Source organism: Ambystoma mexicanum, chromosome 5q, assembly GCF_040938575.1.
Source record: "Ambystoma mexicanum isolate Mex_15411 chromosome 5q, UKY_AmexF1_1, whole genome shotgun sequence".
Taxonomy (NCBI): domain Eukaryota; kingdom Metazoa; phylum Chordata; class Amphibia; order Caudata; family Ambystomatidae; genus Ambystoma; species Ambystoma mexicanum.
The window spans coordinates 393,814,707-393,833,209 of record NC_090933.1 but is presented as its reverse complement, the minus strand read 5'-3'; the positions used below and the strand labels follow the sequence as shown (position 1 = coordinate 393,833,209).

General features: G+C 45.6%; 1 protein-coding gene and 1 long non-coding RNA gene across 2 annotated transcripts in view; both read left to right on the top strand.

The window, feature by feature from the left end:
* Nucleotides 1-18,503, top strand: part of ROCK1 (Rho associated coiled-coil containing protein kinase 1) — a 3,300,884-nt gene that overhangs the window by 1,482,405 nt on the left and 1,799,976 nt on the right. The window lies entirely within an intron of this gene.
* LOC138498585 (uncharacterized) lies at nucleotides 7,418-10,198 on the top strand. The gene is made up of 2 exons (XR_011278765.1): nucleotides 7,418-9,778; nucleotides 9,921-10,198. It is a non-coding gene; the product is annotated as an uncharacterized lncRNA (long non-coding RNA).

Below are 18,503 nucleotides of genomic sequence, written 5' to 3'. Positions count from 1 at the left end.
TCTGGCTGGCAAAGATGTGTCTGAGGGTCACAGTGTTTACTCCACCATAGGACTGGCCGCCACCTCAGCTCTGCAATGCTGAGTGCTTGTTCTGGACATTTGCTCAGCAACGGCTTGGGCCTCTCTGCATATGTCCCCTATGCATTCCTGCCTGGATTCTCAGACTGGTCACAATGCTTGTTTCAGCACAGTTGTCCTTCAGAGTTTTTTGGTTTAGCTGGTGTCCTTGCTATGCTTTCTCCTCCAGGTTTATGTACGACTTTGGGAATCTGTCAAAGATGAGTCATCCATTAGAAGAACAAATTGGTTACGTATCCGATTCCTCATTCCCTCCAATACCTGCCCCTCTTGGCAGGTATTTCGTACAACTTGTTTCTGCTGTCCCTCAGCATAAGAGTGCTGTGGAAAAATGGCGGAACTGAGGTCATGGGCCGCAGCGCCTTTATGCTAGCCATGACGTCATGTCCGGCACGGGTGTGCTTAGAGGTATTGTGTGGCACGTGCTGCGCCCCCTGGTGGCGAAAAAGTTTGCAGCTGCACTGTGAGGTAGATATCAAAGATGAACTAATGGGAGGTACGTCCATGAGAAAGAACATTACCGAGATTTAAGTAATTTGTTGCTAAAGTGGTGTTCAAGACAACTCATCGAAATCCAGACATGTCTATTTTGTTTATTGCGTCATACCAGAGAGACTGACTATGCATCTGGGAATTCCTTATGAATTCGATCACTTAAAAAACGTAGGTTATGCAAGATACTATATTAGAGTACAGGTTCTATTAACTAAAACTTAATTATACTGGCATGTTGCATGGGTAGCATTGGAACACACTCTAGTCACTTGAGTGCTTTTCTAGAATTCAAATTGGTTTGTAAATAGCAGTTTAGTTCCGTAGAGTTTTATAGTACTTTCATAACACTGGACTCTGATCTTCTTTGTTACATTCCATGGATATTGCCACTCTGGGATCCTTGGGGCTGGAACACACCATATCAGTAACCCTGCTTTCGAAGGGACGGTGTCCTCCGACGTATTCCTTATCTTTGATATACGTTTCCAGCTTGCTGGCCTCGGAAATTTTTTCTGTAGAGGGCGCTGCGCGTCGAAGTCCGCCGAGTCGATGTCCTTCGACGGCCACCGTATCGGCGCCGACGTCACCATGCCCATAAATAGACATGCGCTGCGTCCGTTGCTTAGTTCCGTTTTTCCGCGCTTCGTGGGTCCTCGGAACGTCGTTGCTCAGTTCAGTCAGGTTTATCTAAATCTATTTCGACGAATATTCCTTATCGTTCTCGATGGCTTCTTCATCAGAACCGACGACGCCGCGATCCGGCTTCAAGAAATGTCGAGACTGCGGTAAAAAAAATGTCAATAACGGATCCACACAGGGTCTGTTTATGGTGCTTGGGGTCCGAGCACCATTGTTCGGAGTGTGAGGACTGCATGTCCATGACGGCGAAAGCCCTGAACGAGCAAAAGGGGAAGCTCGATAGAGGTAAGTCAGCCAAATCCTCCTCGAAGGTTTCGTCGGTCGAGGCATTCGTATCCTCGCCGTCGAAAACACTCCCATTCTAGATCTCGAAGCAGCTCCCACCATTCGTCGAGATCTAGACACTCAAAAAAGAGACGTCGAAGGTCCCATTCCTCGTCGTCTTCGGTGTCCCCAGAAAGAGTTTCCTGTCCCACCAAACACAGTTCTCAAGCTGAGTGGGAGGAGTTCAGAAAGAAAAAGTTAACCGTCTTTGAGAACGCGGCCTCGACCCCCTCGAAGACAGCTGAGGGTGATACCCCGGGTGAAAAACCCAAAAAATCAAAACGCAGCGAGTCGCAGCACCCGGCGAAACATTCCACCCGAGAGCGCCATGAGCCATCGGGTAAGAAGGCACCGTCTTCAGAGATGGGCTTTACTCCATTTCAGAGATCAGAATACCCTGGTCTTTCTTCAATTTATGAAGAAAGAGAAGACTCTGACCAAGAAACTTTTGGTTTACAGAGATCTTCACTGCCTGCTGCAGAGGATTTCACCTCTGAAGAAAGGAGGCTGAAGGAACCACAGGACTCACTTCATGAGGACAGTGGACTTGATACTTCCCCAGAAGTGGAATTTGTAAAGCCAGACCCAGGGGAACATGCCGAAACACCATATAGAACCCTGATGGCAAGAATAATTGAGTTTATGGGTCGGTCTGCGCCTTCACCTGTTTTCCAGCAGGATGATCTAACGGATATATTGGACAAAGGCCCACAGGAGGACCCGGTGGTCCCCTTCCATGCAGCCCTACAAAGAAAAATTGCATCCAATTGGGAGACTCCCGAAGTCATCCCAGCAGTCAATAAAAGACTGTCGACAAAGTATAGGGTAGCGGCTGCTGACCCTGAATACCTGTCAAAACACCCGACCCCAGAGAGCCTGGTGGTTCAAGCGGCAACTTCATCCAGCAGTAGGACTGCTTACCCTACTGTCCCACAGGACAGGGATGACAAGAGGTAGGACTCTATGGCAAAGAAAGTATTCTCTGCCTGTAGTATGGCGTTGAAGTCCATCAATGCCACCTGTACGCTCGCCAGGTTCAGTCACACATTATGGGAGTGTGCTTCATCAGCGGCTGACTGCATACCCGATGGAGAGGAGAAGGAAGCCTTCCTTAACATCATTCAAGATGGCAAAGATGCCATGTGCGAGTCTCTTCATCGATTCCGCTGACAGTATCAGCAGGGCCATGGCGGCTAGTACAACAATCCGCAGGCATGCGTGGTTGCGAAAGTCTGGCTTTGCTCCAGATGTACAGGCCAGACTTTTAAATATGCCCTTTGACGGCTCTTCATTATTCGGGAAAAAGGCTGATGACAGTCTGGAAAAGTTACAGACTTCTAAAGCAGCAGCACAATCCTTAGGAGCTGCTATCCGCCAAACTCCTTTTCGCCCCTCAGGAACCTCTGGGAGAGGAAAGTCCTTTCGCTATTATTCCGCATTCGGAAAAGGCAGAGGACAGCCGCCTCAAAGAGGCCAAAGAAGATCCACCCGAGGTGGACGGGTCAAAGGTACTAAGACCGCAACAGCAGCAGGTGCCTCTTTACCCTCGCATCTGCCCCCAAACCACTCTGAGGCCTTCGCACACAAGACACCTGTAGGGGGCAGGTTAACTCAACATCTGACGGAATGGCAGGCTATAACGTCAGATGCTTGGGCGTTGGAGACAGTTGCCCAAGGTTACTGCCTACCCTTTCTACACATCCCTCAGAGTCATCCACCAGGGAACAGCTCCCTAAAAGTTCCAGATCCGCTCCTCTTGCAGGAAATTATGGACCTGCTAGAGAAAGGTGCCATAGAACAGGTACCTTTAGCGGACAGGAACAAGGGCTGGTACTCCCCCCCCCCCTACTTTCTCATACCAAAGAAGGACGGAGGACTGAGACCCATCCTGGACTTACGAGAATTGAACAAGTTCCTCAGGAAGGACGAGTTCAAGATGGTAACTCTCTCTCAGATCCTTCAGGCCCTCCAGCTCCAGGACTGGCTGGTATCTCTGGACTTTCAGGATGCTTATTTCCATGTGCCAATCCATCTCAAGCACAGGAAATACCTGAGGTTCGCAATTGGCAACTCTCATTATCAATTTCGAGTTCTGCCATTTGGGCTGACCTCCGCCCCGTGGGTCTTCACCAAGCTGATGTCGGTAGTGGCGGCCAGTCAAAGGAGGGAAGGGATCCACGTCTATCCCTACCTGGACGATTGGCTGATCAGGGCCGTATCTTCGGAACAGGCCCGGACCCAGCTAGATTATGTCTGCCTCTTCCTTCACAGACTGGGCTTCTCCCTCAATTTAAAGAAGTTACAGATGATACCATCTCAGAGACTCCAGTTCATTGGAGCGGTCCTGGACACTTCCCTGGGAAAAGCCTCGCCACCAGAGGTGAGGGCTCAAGATATTCTACAGATGGTCACCAAGTTTCAGAATGCCCAGCGTCTCCCAGCCTTCGACTTTTTGAGGTTGCTAGGCCTCATGGCATCCTGCATCTTCCTTGTGCCAGAGGCTCGCCTGAGAATGAGATCTCTTCAGTGGGCACTGAGAAGTCGGTGGTCACAATTCTCAGGGAGAATGTCAGACCTCCTCCGGATTTCAGACAAGGTAGCCCACGACCTTCAATGGTGGGCCTATTCAGAGAACATCTTGAAAGGAGAACTGTTTTGGCAACCATGGCCGGAGATAACAGTAGTCACAGACGCCTCGCTCACAGGGTGGGGAGCCCATGCCAACGACTTGACCATCAGCGGTCGTTGGTGCGTTGGTCTCCATCGGAGTCCAGACTACATATCAACCTATAAGAGCTGAGAGCGATCAGACTAGCGCTGAAAGCTTTCCTGCCATCCGTACAGGGGAGAAATGTCCTGATAATGACGGACAACACGGTGGCCATGCACTACCTCAACAAAAGAGGAGGCGTAGGATCACTGCCACTGTGCAGAGAGGCAATGCAGCTCTGGTTTTGGGCAATTCGGGAAGGAATCTCTCTATCGGCAGTCCACCTAGCCGGAGAGAAGAATTTGACAGCGGACGCTCTGAGCAGGCAGAGCACAGTCTCCCACAAATGGGAGCTAGCTCAGGAAGTCCTTCAAGAGATCTTCGCCCTTTAGGGAACCCCTCAGGTGGATCTGTTCGCAACAAGCACCAACAGGAAGTGCTATCTGTTCTGTTCAAGGGAATTTCCCCCGAGAAGAGCTCTAGGAGACACGTTTGTAGTGGACTGGGAGTTTCCACTCCCCTACGCGTTTCCACCAGTCCCTGTTATTCCTCAAATGATCAGGAGGTTAAGAAGATTCCAGAAAACCATGATCCTAATTGCCCTGGACTAGGCCAGGAGAACGTGGTACCCGGACCTTCTTGACTTGTCCATCTGCCCTCCACGCCGTCTTCCTACCGAGACAATCTGCTCTTACGGGATGGAGGTCAGGTTCTTCATCCAGATGTCAGATCTCTCAACCTTCACGCTTGGCTTCTGAAAGGTTGAGGTATAAGGATTGGGATCTCCCTAAAGACGTGATGGAGGTGTTGCTTTCGGCCAGACGGCCTGCAACTAAGTCCCTGTACTGTTGCCATTGGAGAAAGTTCTGCGACTGGTGCAGTTTTAAGAATGTGGATCCTTTTTCATGTGACATTCCTGTGGTTCTGTCTTTTTTGCTTTCTTTAGCCCACAAGGGCCTGCAAGTGGGTACTATTAAAGGTTACCTGGCGGCGCTGTCCATATTTAAGCGCTCGTCTGAGGAGTGTTTGTATTTCAAAATTCCTTTCATTTCTCAGTTTCTGAAAGGGCTCACTAATGTGTTTCTACCATCATCTTTCCAGGTGCCCGGTTGGGATTTGAACCTTGTTCTAAAATTCCTAATGGGTGCTCCATTTGAGCCTTTACATTCTTGTCCTTTGAGACTGTTAACCCTTAAAACTGTATTTTTAGTTGCAGTCACTTCCGCTCGCAGAGTGAGTGAGTTGCAGGCACTTTCTGTTAAGCCACCCTTCACAGTGTTTCATAAGGACAGGGTTGTCCTTAGGGTTCGTCCTTCCTTTCTTCTGAAAGTGGTGTTGGAATTTCATTTAAGCCAGAAGATCATTCTTCCAGCATTTTATCCTCCTCCGCATCCTGATAAGGAAGAGGAGAGGCTCCATAGGTTGGATCCTAGGAGAGCTTTAAGTTTCTACATTTCACGCATGTCCTGGGTCAGAGTGGACGATCAGCTCTTTATAGGATACGCTGGAAGGCGTTTGGGACAAACTGTTACTAAGCAGAGTTACAGGAAAGGTTGGGGCTTTTTAGAACCGACTTATATGTCCATGCGCTAAGGTGTTTGTTGTAATCCAAATGCGTCACAGTTGAGTGTGGTGCAAAGAAGGGGACTCAGAGCCCAACCCCTTGAGTGAAGCAGTAAAAAAGAAATGCTCCACACTTCAAAAAACTGCGCCATAAATAATGTCAAGGTGAAAGAAAGTATAAAAATATTTATTGTGTTGCCCACTGTGATAACACGTGTTTCGACACACAAGTGTCTTTCTCAAATCAGGGCTAGAATTGACTAATACAACAGAACAAAGATATTTGATCAAAAAGTATTGCATCATACCACAAAAAATAGATATAGCCAGGAGTTATGTATATATGTCAACACCATACAATTAGTGGTTCATCACAATTGCAATTGTAAGACACAGATAAACAAGGAAGGGTTTAGGGGGAAGAGATTTGAGGTAATGGAGAATACAAAATAAAAAATATAAGAAAATGCAAAGAAGGGGGGAAAAAATCAAGACCAAAAAATCTGGTTAGTGCCAATATATAGTGTTACCATGTTAATTCCATAGATACATTGAGTTGGGAATCCCAATTCCTTACCTATCCTCCATATCAAAGTTCATTCACTTCAAGATTGGTGCATGAAAGAAATCCTGGGTTCAATCCCCCTGTAAGAAGTCAGGTTTGAGGTCAGCAGTTGTTGGTGAAGGGCAAGCTGTTTAGGCTATCATAGTAACTGAACAAGATACTTGATTTAAAGTTGTTTCTCAGTGATAGTTATGATCAAATACATGGTTGCATAAGTAAGGTTGAAAAACGGGGGGGAGAGAATATAAAGATTTGTAAAGTCAAATAGTTGGTCCAAACAATATTAATGCCAAATAAACTCTGGTGCATAAACCCAGAGTCAGCATTAGTCACGCTGCCAAATACTTCCAAAATTGGGGAAGCATGCTATTAGTGTAAGCGTGACTAAGCATTCTGTACGCTGGGTTACCAAGGAGCCGCACAGCGAACGCGTGTCTCGCCGCCGCGGTGCTGAGAGGCACCGCGAAAGTGAGCACATCGTTCCGACACGGGTTAGCCCCCTCGGGATACCCCCTTCTTATAAGTGCTAATGAAAAAAGGAGACATGTATTAAGTCCGCCGCTAAGCGGCACATCAGGATATGTGGATGCCTCACCTTCGTTAAGTTGTCAAATATCCTGCCGTCCGAAGCCGTATAGGCAGCCCTACAGAATGTTTGTAGAGGTTGCCGTGACAACCGGCAGTCCTTCCTCGATTGCAGTCCTATTTTCCTAAACTATTCTAGGTAGAAAACGGGCGCCATCTTTAAGATGGGTCCGTTGCACTGAAAAATGCTTGAGTGCAGTTCCTTTTCCCTTCTGATCCGTACAACTGTGGATTGTTTGGGGGCAAGTTAAGTAAATATAACTGCATAGTTAATGTTGGAGCCTAAAACAGCAAACCTAAAGGACAGATTTGGCGTAATATTAAAGATTCTTAGTAGGTATTCCCCTATATCTGTCGTCATATACTTATCATACTGATGTCAAATTATATTGGTGATTACTGACTTTTGATCGTTTAAATAGAAATGATATAGGAATTTTTCTTTCAGGACCATCTAGCGTTACCAGCTTAGACTTTGTTGACCTTACCATCTATGTACTAGAAGAGAAGCTCCTCACCAAAACCTTTCTCAAGCCAACGGAAGCCAACTCTACCCTCTATGCTACAAGTAGTCATGAAAAGTCAGTCATCACCAATATTCCCAAAGGAGAATTCGTGAGAGGTTGCAGGAACTGCACAACCAATACTGACTTTCTCCAAGAATGTGAATTACTGAAATATCGATTCAGACATAGAGACTACAGTAAAAAATGCATCAAATCTGCCTTGGACAAATTAAACAAAATACAGAGAGATGCAACTTTAACCCCCAAAATCATGAAACATGAAGAACAACTGCAAAAAGTCAGCTTCATTACAACCTTTTCATCTAATAATTTTGAAATAAGAAATATACTGAAGAGGAACTGGCATTTACTTAAATTGGATGAACACCTTACCGATTTTATAGATGAGGAACCCAAACTAATATTCAAAAAAACTAAAACTTAGAAATCAAGCTTAAGTCCATCTTTACTCCCGCAAGTGCCTATGCCGCGACCAATACACTGGTTATCTGGTGCATCTAATGGATTCAAGAAATGTGGGTGCTGCAGCATGTGCAAATATGCGCATATTGACACGAGCACCTTTACAGATGTGAGAGGTACATCCACTTCAATTACAGACATTATCAACTGTCGAAGTAAATACATCGTATATGTTATCATATGTATCTGCAAACCGATATATACAGGAAGTACTATCCGTGAATTGAGATTCAGAATTAGAGAACAATTTCATGGAATGGACAAAGTGGCCACAACTGTACCGCTGGCCCAACATTGGCATAAAGAACACCAAATGGAAGATAAAACTCATCTGAGATTCATCGGCCTTCAACAGGCCCGTTTGGGCGAAAGAGGAGGAAATAAAGAAGTCCTCCTTCGGCAATTAGAAGCCCGCCTTATTGGCCGATTTAGAGCTACGGAATTTGGATTGTATCAAGAACATGAGATGAACCACTTTCTTTAGACTATGATGTACAAATGTGTTATATATTTTCTCAATTGATTATGTGTTCACTGTCTTAAACCATTTACTCATTATGTCATGTGATAAGATGGATGCTAAATTGAAGCAGTTTTTTGGAATTTGAGTAATGTTCTAACATACTGACGTTTACACATGAGGACTTTTCATCCCCACGCGCTATGTATTCTGGTGATTTGTTAACTTGTGCACCCAACTTGAGATTTATATTGACTAACACTCTTTAATCATACATACCATGGCTTTAGCATGGTGACCTTAAAGCATCTAATTTGCCATCAGTATGATAAGTATATGACGACAGATATAGGGGAATACCTACTAAGAATCTTTAATATTACGCCAAATCTGTCTTTTAGGTTTGCTGTTTTAGGCTCCAACATTAACTATGCAGTTATATTTACTTAACTTGCCCCCAAACAATCCACAGTTGTACGGATCAGAAGGGTAAAGGAACTGCACTCAAGCATTTTTCAGTGCAACGGACCCATCTTAAAGATGGTGCCCGTTTTCTACCTAGAATAGTTTAGGAAAATAGGACTGCAATCGAGGAAGGACTGCCGGTTGTCACTGCAACCTCTACAAACATTCTGTAGGGCTGCCTATACGGCTTCGGACGGCAGGATATTTGACAACTTAACGAAAGTGAGGCATCCACATATCCTGATGTGCCGCTTAGCGGCGGACTTAATACATGTCTCCTTTTTTCATTAGCACTTATAAGAAGGGGGTGTCCCGAGGGGGCTAACCCGTGTCGGAACGATGTGCTTGCTTTCGTGGTGCCTCTGAGCACCGCGGCGGCGAGACATGCGTTCGCTGTGCGGCTCCTTGGTAACCCAGCGTACAGAATGCTTAGTGACGCTTACACTAATAGCATGCTTCCCCAATTTTGGAAGTATTTGGCAGCATGACTAATGCGGACTCTGGGTTTATGCACCAGAGTTTATTTGGCATTAATATTGTTTGGACCAACTATTTGATTTTACAAATCTTTATATACTCTCCCCCCCGTTTTTCAACCTTACTTATGCAACCATGTATTTGATCATAACTATCACTGAGAAACGACTTTAAATCAAGTATCTTGTTCAGTTATTAAGATAGCCTAAACAGCATGCCCTTCACCAACAACTGCATGTATTTGATCATAACCATCACTGAGAAACAACTTTAAATCAAGTATCTTGTTCAGTTACTATGATAGCCTAAACAGCTTGCCCTTCACCAACAACTGCTGACCTCAAACCTGACTTCTTACAGGGGGATTGAACCCGGGATTTCTTTCATGCACCAATCTTGAAGTGAATGAACTTTGATATGGAGGATAGGTAAGGAATTGGGATTCCCAACTCCATGTATCTATGGAATTAACATGGTAACACTATATATTGGCACTAACCAGATTTTTTGGTCTTGATTTTTTCCCCCCTTCTTTGCATTTTCTTATATTTTTTATTTTGTATTCTCCAGTACCTCAAATCTCCTCCCCCTACACCCCTCCTTGTTTATCTGTGTCTTACAATTGCAATTGTGATGAACCACTACTTGTATGGTGTTGACATTTATTATACATAACTCCTGGCTATATATTTTTTTTGTGGTATGATGCAATACTTTTTGATCAACTATCTTTGTTCTGTTGTATTAGTCAATTCTAGCCCTGATTTGAGAAAGACACTTGTGTGTCGAAACACGTGTTATCACAGAGGGCAACGCAATAAATATTCTTATAGTTTCTTTCACCTTGACATTATTTGTGGCGCAGTTTTTTGAAGTGTGGAGCATTTCTTTTTTACTGTTACTAAGCAGACTTTGTCTAGATGGATTATCTTGGCAATTTCTGAATGTTACCGCTTGACGGGTAAGGACCCTCCGCTAGGCTTACGGGCCCATTCTACTAGGGGTATGGCTGCCTCTACTGCCCTGCAGAGGGGTGTTCCTATTCGTAACATCTGTGAAGCAGCCACATGTGCTTCTGTCCTTACTTTTGTAAGACACTACTCCCTAGATTCTGTCCATGGGCAGGATCTGGCCTTTGGCAAGGCGGTCCTCTATTCTGCAATTTGATTGGGCATTCTAAATTCTTTTCCCTCCTCCATACGTTGGTACTGCTTTGGGAGTCTGTCATAGATATGGAATACGTCGGAGGACCCAATCCCCCAATCCCCTCGAAGAACAAATTACTTTCTTACCTGGTAACTTTCTATCGCTCCCTCCCTGCCTGCCCCGCTACAGAATTTCTTATGCGATTGCAGCTTCCGTTTCCTCAAGGCTTTCTGTGGTCATACTGGCAGAAGATTGGTGCCACACGTTCTGGGGAAAAAACTACAACTGAGGCTACTGGTGTCGTGCGTCCTACTTATAACATCCGGTGACGTCGGCTCGACGGAGTCCCTCGAGGACAGCGTATCAACGTCATTGACGCAGGATGCATACGGCGAAAATTTTTCGAAGCAGCACAGCTGTGGTGATTACCTGTCGTCATAGATATGGAATACGTCGTCGGGCCATCCCTTCAAAGGAACGTTACCAGGTAAGAAAGTAACTTGTTCATCTACCTCCTGAGGAAAACGTTGTGTTAACCACCCCTACACGTCGAAACCGGTCAAGATAAACGTTACAGGGATGCGATCTTTGTACTTCTTCCTTATTTGATCCACCCTGACAACAGATTAATTGATTCTATTGTTTGTGAACACAATAATAATGTTTGTCATTGTGGGGAACAGTTATGAATTCCTTTTCCCCATATGTTTTTAGCATGGTTTTCTTGTCTTTTAGCATTTTGGATGTATGTCACGGTATGATGAGTTGTGTTTGAATGTTGCACCATGAATGGCAAGTATGTGTGACGATGTTTTAGCCAATTTTAGGCATCTAGTTGCTGCTGTTTTGCTATGTTTAAGTGATTAGTGTTTAATAATTTGTGATTTATTTACCAGTTTTCAATTTTTTGTATCACTTTAAATAAATGTTGATACACCATTATAAATATATTTTTCTCTGGACATATTTTTTCTCTTTTTTGATGGTATTATAATACTCTGGTCCAGAGGCTAGAGTTTTCCTGCTCCTTTCTGTTTTTCGTCTTGGCAGAACTTGGCCAGCTTTTTCTTAATGATCCAATTACGTTTCTGTACCGCACATGCTGATAGAGGATGCCGCTTTCAATGTAAGCTGTGCTGCATGATTATATTGGACTGAAGTAATTTCACTACACTGTTTACGAAATGGGAACCCTGATCACTGTTCATGCTAACCGGTATTCCAAACCTGGGTACAAAGTCCCTCGCTGTTGTATTTTTACAACAGCAGTATACTTGCCAACATGGCCCATTTCAATCAATAGGTGCTTAGCCAGTCCTGGTTTTTTCTTTGCATTCTGGGACTTTTTGAGTTTTATAATGGGAAAAGTGAAACTATCAAATCCCAGAATGCAAAGGTAAAAAACAGCACTGGATGAATACCTACAGAATGGAATGGATCATGTTGGCAACTATGCAGTAATGGCATTCTCCTGCAGGGCTAAGCATCCACCTATCTAGAGAACAAGTAAAGTACAACAAGAAGGTACTGCCTGTAATTGCATCTGGGGAGCAGGAGAAAATGGATCTTGAAGCCTACAAATGACTTGAAGTGGGGGAGGGTATACTCCCTGGGTGGCTTGTATAGCCTTCCCCACATGATTTTGGAGGCAGATGGTACAGCGCTTAAAGAATTTTTTTGCCATATTAGCGAATTTGTCGGCGAACCATGGCTTGTTCTTATCATAACCATCCCTTCCTTCCCCACATCAGCCGGGCCATGTTGCATCCTAACAAGGTGGGATAGCAATACCTTTGGTGCCACTATTCGGCCTTGTCATCTCACCACAGAGAGTCATCATGTAATCGATACCCCTTCCTTATCCAATTGTCCTGATCACTGGAGGGGGAATTTTCTTGCATGAGGGTGAGCTATTGCAGGGTTTGTTATGTGGAAGGGACCAGACTAGTTTTAAGAGGGGGATATATTCATCCGCTGGGACAAATTCCAAGGCCAGTTTGGCAGTTCGGTCTTGGCTTGCAATTGCATATCTTGGCCAAGTACTTTTTTTGGGGGAATTCCTAAGGGATGGCAGTAATAACTTAGCCTGGACAAGGGCATACCCAGTCCTGGCATAGTTATCTGGCCAGCTAGCCCTCTCAACCAATCAGTGTCTCACTTCGGGTGGCATTACCACACTCATGAGCTGATTCCTATCTGCCCAAGAAGGATTATGACAGTGTGTAGCTCCTCTATAAATAACTGCAGTTCCTGCTTGATATTTGCTAACTCCTTTGCCAGTCTCCACAGGTCTCCTGGAGTCCATGGGACTTGTACGGCAATGAGTTGAGGCTGTTGTCCTTCCCCCTTCCTCGATCCCTGTTGGTATTTGTCCAAGGGGTGCTTGGGAGAGCTGTTAATCTCTTCTGTACACCGGGCCTCTCCTTGTTGTAGACTGGGTATATGAGGGAGGTGCATCATTCAATAGATGCCCTCTTTGGGTTCCTAAGTTGCTTGGTCTGGGCAGAGAAGGTGCAGTGGGTGAAAAAGGTTGGAGCAGTATCCCTACAAGCAGCTGCCTGCACAGCATGCACTGCCTATCACTGGCTTGTCCTTGCTGCAGCGCACACACTGGTGAAAAAAATCGACAATGTTTTCAGCTGTTTTATTGTCCTGATCATCCTGCTCAGTCTTTCTTTTGACCATCTAGGGGCAGAGGTGCACCTATTTTGCGCCCATTGTTCGAAGTTAATTTATCTGTCCTTTATCATTAACCTCCCTAAGTCCTTTTTCCTTTCTGGCTGTTGCTTCTTCTAAACAAATTGCAACACCCCACTCACCCCTCCTGCTTAGGGCTTACCTCACTCTTAATACTTGTCTGAGCGCTCCCAATTTGTCCAAATTAAAGTCCCATTTATTGGGAGGTGAGTATATTTGACGCTTTTTGTCCGGCCATGCCAGGAGTCTAAACATTCACAAGTTATACTGTTAAAGTTAGTGAACCTATAATGCATGGGGGAGCTTTTAGGTTTCCGCCTGCATAGGCTGCAATTTGCCCATTGTCTGTCCCTAATTATGTCTTTCAGGTACCCCGCGCTGACTTTCCCCTGTTCCATTCAATATTTGAATCAACTCCTTTGCAGTCCTGACAAGGAAGAGTCTCAGTGGCGTGGTCCTGAGAAGAGCTAAGGGACACTCGGCCTGCAATCATCTCTTTCCCTATTTTTTTGTTGGATGTTACTGTCCCAACAACCAAATTCATTTTCCCTTTCCCGTTTTATTTCCCAATTTAAACCAGAGATACAGACAGATTGGCCTCTTGTGAGCAGTGTCGTCTTCCAGTGTCAGTTCGAATTCAGACTCTACCCAGATACATCTGCAGGATTTTACCACAAACCTAGCCTCCCCAAATTGCCATTCCCAGAATTTTCCCACATCTATTTCTGGGTGGAAAAGTAGGCAATGGCCAAAACCACAACAATAAAACAGGCAAAACATGCAGCATACCCCACCTAGAATTTAACCAGTAAACCTGCAGCATACACCACCTAGAATTTCGAACCCATTTTGGCATATTAGCTGAACACATCCTTTTGTTCACCCGCATTAATAAAACTCTCTGCTTCCCTGAGGTGTCATGCATGCACAGCATCCCACTAACCTGCCTTATCTCCTCTCAGTAACCTCATGGAGCTTTTTGTCAGGGACGTCTTAGTTTTTATTTATGTACATGATCGAGTTATTAAGAGGAGGGAGCACAGCAGTCCGGTGCTCTCCCACACTGCTCAACCGGTCTGAGTCAGTCACCAATCTCTGAACGTAAAAATTTTTTCTCAATTTCAGGCAATGAGTTGGGCAAACAGGTGTATTACAGTTAGTCTTGCAAGACATATGGAAAGCATTGTACCATTAACCCATTCCTAACCCACTAAGCACCAAATATCCTCCAGCCACTCAACATCGAAATACTCACTTGGGCCTTCCAGCACTTTATTCCCGCCTTCCCTGTAACAATAACATGATTTACCCCAATGGATTAGTCCTCCCCGTATGTTCATGTCCATACGGTGTCACATGAGGTGTCACTTCTGGGTGGAACATAATAGTGCTGGCATATTTCTGGTCACATCCAAATGCTAGGGGTCTATGACATCCGCCCCCTTGATACTTTCTGCCGCAGATCTGAATGCTCCATGTCCGATCTAGTTTAGACCAGTGCAATCCATTGGCACGGAGCTGGTGGCATTACCCGAGTCACCCAAGGCAAGCCCAATGTCCATAGTCAGGGAACTGGGCGTGCATGCGCAATCCTGATGCTGGCAATTCCTGGTGCCAGTAGGGACAGGTCTACCCTAGCCAAAGTCTGCTAAGATTTAGGGAAAAATAAATAACTAGAAGTTGTGAGGAGCCAGGAATGGGACGTGGACACGGGATTCCCGGTTTTGTTCAAAGCCTTTTATTAAAATAAAAAGGGGTTGTGAAATGCCTCTCTGTCTCTGCTCTAAGAGGTGTTGCCCTACCTAAAACCAAAATGAAGGGTCTGTCAAATGTCAGAATGCCTAAAGCAAAACGTCCTGTGTCCAAAGTACTATACCTATACTCTAAGGTGAAAAGGAATAAAGTCTTTGGTCTTTAGTACTGTACAAATGTTTAAAAAGGAAATGTGTAACTCGAACACAAAAAAGTTCCATATGGATAGAGCTCCTTGTTCCAGAGGGTGTTTCCCTGGCCATGGATTTCTCTTCACTCTGTTTTATACTTTCAAGAATATTTGTTGATTGATTGATTGATTGATAACAACTTGGCTGTTAGTCTGTATCCTGTTAGGATACCTGATGTACTCTCCTGCCAGGGTTTCTCTTCTTTTTAATGTTTCCACAGCCTTTTGCTAGTCGTGATTTATCCTTATCAGGACTTCCTTCGGGAATGTATATTACACACTGCTCAACTTAACCATGCCTGGTAGGCTTTCCTGACAGGGTTTTTTCACATTACCACACCTTGCATCGGCCTGTATACTCTCCTGCCGGGGCTTTTCTCATGTGTACTTATACTCTTGCACATTTTAATCTGCCTGGTATACTATCCTGCCAGGGCTTCTCTTATGGGTGTACTGCATACACTCAGAAACTTCACAATCTGTTATACTTATTCTGTTCTGCTTCTTAAGAAATGTTCGCTTGCTCGTTCTCTCTTATACTTTATTCATGGTTATTTGGTTTTGGCAGGGTTGCCAATACACCCTGGTTTACTCACTGGCTCTGATTGGCATTAGTTGGTTCTCCCGTGCCAAGCCTGGGGCGGTCCTTCAGCGTTTCTCTCCCTCTTGCCGCTTTTGCTTCTCCGCTTCTCTGCCTCTTGTGGCTCCTGCGCATTGGTTCTGTGTTTTTCCAGACGTATGTGGTGTGGAGGCTGCCTTCCAGTACCTGTGAACGTCCAAAAGCCTTTCGTCTGCTTCTGGCATTCTCGCAGCATACTCTCGACAACAGTCGGCTCTTCTCTTCCTTGTCTGTGAGCCGGTTGGCTCCACGGACTTTGCACCAGCCTCACGGTCAGCATTAAGAGGAATAGCGTTCTCCAGCCAGCGTCTCTTTGTCAGCTGGTTTGCTGGTTTACATTTCCCGGCATCAGGTATGTTCCTGCAACAACTAGAGCCCAGCTTGTGCTCTTGGCCCTTATTGATCTTCATTACTTGGCTCATCTTCTTCGCCACAGTATTTTCGTATTCAGGGCAATGGAAGTCTGTTTCTGCTAACTTCTATGCAAAGTCTGGGAAAGGGTTTTCAGTGCCCTTCCCAGGTGGGTGAGCAGAGGTATGACAATATGCCAGTAAGGCATTGGGAATGGCAGGGGTGTCCCCAAAAGAAAAACAGGGATACCATGGCACGTCCAATGATGTCATGACACCTCCCTGAGGGCTGCTTTCCCCCCATGTGATCCTCCATATAGCGGCCCCCAGGGTTAGGATTGGGTAGCGACTGACGTCCCCTGGCCATATGGGGAGCGGTCACTGCCGGGAAAGACGACATTGGATTCATCACATAGTATAGAAGTGGCATCATGACGGAGTGGGAAAACATTTTTGTTCACTTGTTTTCTTTTGCCAAGAAAATCATCCCAGACTTGTCCCCCACATTTCATAATCCCCTCCATCCACATGACCGGTCTATCACATTAGGTACTTACTCCCATACCTCGTCCTCTTTTCTCCAAACTGCATGGAAGTTCCTGCACAGGGATGTGACTGGGACCATTTTGCTTTGCAAAAATGTGCTTTTACCCTTTAAATTAAGAACGCTCAGGGTTTGGGCCTAACCGCTCTCAGCAAGCCCCGCCTACCGGCACCTCACCTAAAGTCATCTTCTCCACATGGACATGATCGGACCTGCCTCGCGTCAGTGTGCACGTTTCTTGCTGCATAGCAACTTTTTCCCCCCGGGTACCTGTTTTCTTTTCATCTGGCCTCTGGCACATGGCTACCCAGCATTTGTTGTTCGCAAGCGGGTTTAACAGGTGTACCTCCTATGAGGGATCATTCCTGGCTTCATTTACTCTGCTGTAGTGTTTGGGGGCTTATCACCCGTAGGATTCCTGTGCAGTGTGCAACGAGCTTACTCGGAGGCCCTTGGAGAACCGTTTGTCGAGTTGGAAGGAGATATTCTTACCTTCTCCGCCAGATCATCTCAAGGTCTTCGCTTTCCACAAGTGCCCACAAGTCAAAGTCCAAACAGGTAAGTCATCCATTTTCTTCAGCACCTTTGCAGGGAGACTTCTTCCCAGGGAGTTCCCCCACTGAGAGGGGTCCACAAAATCCTTACACAGGCACGTGGCTTGAGGCCTCTAAGGCTACCAGTGCTTGCACCGAGTGGTCCTAGGACTCTACCAGGTCAGGCCTTGAGGGGCCGGCCATTCCTTCTGCTGGACTTGGTCTAGTACCAGGTGCATGCCTGAGGGGAGTGCCTAAACGTGACCGAAACCACCTGGCGAGAGCCTGAGGGCAACAAGCCTCCTTGAGGTGGCAAAGTTCTGTCACAGTACCGAGATGAATCTTGAGGTCTCTCAGGGGCCTGAACATCAGGGCTCTGCAAAGAACACACAGCACCCATGTATTCCTCACAGAATTCCTAAGATATGGCTTCCAGACAGTCAGGCCCCTCAGTACTTCCATTGGTTGAGGAGACTGATTAGATGGTAAGATTGGTTCTGTCAAAGTGGGCTACCCTGTCAATTAGACATTCAATACAGGTTGCTCAGCCTAATTATAGGGACTCAGCAGATGACTAGTATCCTGAAGATTCTAATTAAAGAGGTAATGCTGCAAAAGCATCCTCACACTCAACACCTCCATAACCTCTGCCTCCACTGCATCCGCTTATACAGCCAGTTTGGCCAGCTCCAAGTCCACCACAATCCTCAGCTGCGTCGATTAAGCCGAATGAGCCCACACCACAGATTCCGACTCCAGTAAGAGATACACAGGACAAGGATTTATCCCCTTCTTCCACCACTACACAGCAGGAGAAATCTCCTGGGCACCAAGATACCGAAGAAGAAGAAGAGGAGGAGGAGGAGGAGGAGGATGATAAGCCGTCTTTGGCAATGGTATTTCACAATCGAATGGAAGGTTTGGTGGAATCCTTGAGTACCAGCACCTCATCAGGAACAGCCGAAAGCGGGTGCTTCACATTGATTTTATCGTTGAGAGCAACTAATCGCTCAGGCATTCCGAAGTACTCTGGTACTAATGGTTGCAAAATAAGTTGTCTCAAACCACACATTATCCCATCTGTAAATAATCGCCTGGACCACCAGGTTTAGACCGCTGAAGGGTGAAGCTGTGCGATTACCTATTCATCCATAGCCGCATTCCTCTGTGATAGATGTTGCCTTTTTATACTCTAAGCCTTCTTCATGGTCAGCTTTCTCTGAAGCATCATCAACCGCTTGTCTTTCTAGAGATGACAAGCTGTTAGAATAGTTTGGCAAAAAGGTGTATTTAAAATCGCTGGGTTGCGTGTCAGGCAGGCC